This window comes from Arachis ipaensis, chromosome B9 (genome assembly GCF_059453495.1).
Source record: "Arachis ipaensis isolate K30076 ecotype BB chromosome B9, ASM5945349v1, whole genome shotgun sequence".
NCBI classification, from domain to species: Eukaryota; Viridiplantae; Streptophyta; class Magnoliopsida; order Fabales; family Fabaceae; genus Arachis; species Arachis ipaensis.
In genome coordinates, this window is record NC_142444.1 from 103,011,299 (window position 1) to 103,014,697 (window position 3,399).

Here is a 3,399-nt window from a genome sequence, read left to right on the forward strand (position 1 = left end):
CACTTAACATAGAAAACGAAAAATAGAAAAAGTAAGAACAAGGAGTGAGTCCACCTTAGTGATGGTGGCGTTTCCTTCTTGAGGATCCTATGATGTCCTTGAGCTCTTCTATGTCTCTTCCTTGTCTTTGTTGCTCCTCCCTCATTGCTTTTTGATCTTCTCTTATTTCATGAAGGATGATGGAGTGCTCTTGATGTTCCACCCTTAGTTGTCCCATGTTGGAACTTAATTCTCCTAGGGAGGTGTTGATTTGCTCCTAATAGTTTTGTGGAGAAAAATGCATCCCCTGAGGTATCTCAGGGATTTCTTGATGGTGAGCTTCTTCATGTGCCTGTTGAGATCCATGAATGTGCTCTCTTGTTTGCTCCATCCTTTTCTTAGTGATGGGCTTGTGAGATGAATCTTTCCATCTCCCATGGCTCAGAGGCAATTGTCTTCCCTTTCCTCTTTCTTGAGGTTTCTCTGGCCTTAGGTGCCATTAATGGTAATGGAAAAACAAAAAGCTTATGCTTTTACCACACCAAACTTAGAATATTGCTAGCCCTCGAGCAAGAGAAGAAAGAATAGATGAAGAAGAAGAAGATAATATGGAGAGGAGGGGGGAGGTGTGTTTCGGCCAAGAAGAGAAATGAGGGTTGTGTTGTGAGAAAATGAGGAAGAATAGAGGGGTATATATAGGGAAGGGAGGGGGGTAAGTTCGGCCATTTAGGGTGGGTTTGGGTGGGAAATTGATTTTGAATTTTGAAGGTAGGTGGAGTTTATGAGGTAGGTTTATGGGGAAGAGTGGATGGATGTGAGTGGTGAAGAGGTGATGGGGATCCTGTGGGGTCCACAGATCCTGAGGTGTTCAAAGATTTACAACCTTGCACCCAATTAGGCATGCAAAATGCCTATGCACACAACTCTGGGTGTTCAGCGCCAGATTGGTGCTTGTTCTGGGCGTTGAACGCCCATTTGTAGCCTATTTCTGGCATTGAATGCCAGAACCATGCTTGTTCTGGGCGTTCAGCGCCAGCTCTTCTCCAGGGTGCATTTCTGGCGTTCAAACACCCAGATGCTACCCATTTCTAGCGTTCAGCGCCAGAACCATGCTTTGTTCTGGCCCCCAAAACATGCTTCTTACTGGCGTTTAAACGCCAGTAAGGTCTTCCTCCAGGGTGTGATTTTTCTTCTGCTGTTTTTTATTCCGTTTTCAATTTTTATATTTATTTTGTGACTCCACATGATCATGAACCTAATAAAACATGAAAAATAATGAAAATTAGATAAATAAACATTGGGTTGCCTCCCAACAAGTGCTTCTTTAATGTCAATAGCTTGACAGTGGGCTCTCATGGAGCCTCACAGATGTGCAGAGCTTTGTTGAGACCTCTCAACACCAAACTTAGAGTTTGGATATGGGGGTTTGACACCAAACTTAGAGTTTGGTTGTGGCCTCCCAACACCAAACTTAGAGTTTGACTGTGGGGGCTCTATTTGACTCTGCTTTGAGAGAAGCTTTTTAAGCTTCCTCTCCATGGATGCAGAGAGAGATCCTTGAGTTATAAACACAAGGTTGTCCTCATTTATTTGAAGGATCAATTCTCCTTTGTCCACATCAATCACAGCTCTTGCTGTGGCTAGGAAAGGTCTTCCTAGGATGATGGATTCATCCTCATCCTTCCCAGTATCTAGGACTATGAAATCAGTAGGGATGTAAAGGCCTTCAACCTTTACTAACACGTCCTCTACTTGTCCATAAGCCTGTTTTCTTGAATTATCTGCCATCTCTAATGAGATTTTAGTGGCTTGCACCCCATAGATTCCTAGTTTCTCTATTACAGAGAGGGGCATGAGGTTTATTCCTGAACCAAGGTCACACAGAGCTTTAAAGATCATGGTGCCTATGGTACAATGTATTAAGAACTTTTCAGGATCCTGTTTCTTCTGAGGCAATGTCAGTTGATCCAGATCACTTAGTTCATTGGTGAACAAGGAAGGTTCATCTTCCCAAGTTTCAATGCCAAATAATTTGGCATTCAGCTTCATGATTGCACCAAGGTACTTGGTGACTTGCTCCTCAGTGACGTCCTCATTCTCTTCAGAAGAGGAATACTCATCAGAGCTCTTGAATGGCATAAGGAGGTTTAATGGAATCTCTATGGTCTCTAGATGAGTCTCAGATTCCTTTGGTTCCTCAAAGGGAAGCTCCTTATTGATCACTGGACGTCCCAGGAGGTCTTCCTCCTTGGGATTCACGTCCTCTCCTTCCTTCACAGGTTCGGCCATGGTGATTAATTCAATGGCCTTGCATTCTCCTTTTGGATTTTCTTCTGTATTGCTTGGGAGAGTACTAGGAGGGATTTCAGTGATCCTTTTACTCAGCTGGCCCACTTGTGCCTCCAAATTTCTAATGGATGCCCTTGTTTCATTCATGAAACTCACAGTGGCCTTAGATAGATCAGAGACTAAGTTTGCTAAATTAGAGGTATTTTGTTCAGAGTTCTCTGTCTGTTGCTGAGTGGATGATGGAAAAGGTTTACTATTGTTAAACCTATTTCTTCCACCGTTATTAAAGCCTTGTTGAGGCTTTTGATCCTTCCATGAGAAATTTGGATGATTTCTCCATGATGGGTTATAGGTGTTTCCATAAGGTTCACCCATATAATTTACCTCTGCTATTGCTGGGTTTTCAGGATCATAAGCTTCTTCTTCAGAAGATGCCTCTTGAGTACTGTTGGATGCAGCTTGCATTCCATTCAGACTCTGAGAAATCATATTGACTTGCTGAGTCAATATTTTTTTCTGAGCCAATATGGCATTCAGAGTATCAATTTCAAGAACTCCCTTCTTCATAGGCGTCCCATTACTCACAGGGTTCCTCTTAGAAGTGTACATGAACTGGTTATTAGCAACCATGTCAATGAGTTCTTAAACTTCTGCAGGCATTTTCTTTAGGTGAATGGATCCACCTGCAGAAGTATCCAATGACATTTTAGCCAATTCAGACAGACCATCATAGAATATATCCAGGATGGTCCATTCTGAAAGCATGTCAGAAGGACACTTTTTGGTCAGTCCTTTGTATCTCTCCCAAGCTTCACAGAAGGATTCACTTTCTTTCTGTCTGAAGGTCTGAACATCCACTCTAAGCTTGGTCAGCTTTTGAGGAGGAAAGAACTTGGCTAAGAAAGCCTTGACCAGCTTATCCCAAGAGTTCAGGCTATCCTTAGGTTGAGAGTCTAACCATACTCTAGCTCTGTCTCTTACAGCAAAAGGGAAAAGCATGAGCCTGTAGACTTCAGGATCTACTCCATTAGTCTTAACAGTATCACAGATCTGCAAGAATTCAGTTAAGAACTGAAAAGGATCTTCAGATGGAAGTCCATGAAACTTGCAGTTCTACTGCATCTGAGAAAC

General features: G+C 42.6%; 1 non-coding gene across 1 annotated transcript; it reads left to right on the forward strand.

Annotated features, from left to right (window-relative positions):
- Positions 1-3,027: 3,027 nt before the first annotated feature.
- Positions 3,028-3,135, forward strand: LOC148545705 (small nucleolar RNA R71). The gene has a single exon (XR_015902042.1). It is a non-coding gene; the product is annotated as a small nucleolar RNA R71 (small nucleolar RNA).
- The last annotated feature ends 264 nt before the right edge of the window (positions 3,136-3,399 follow it).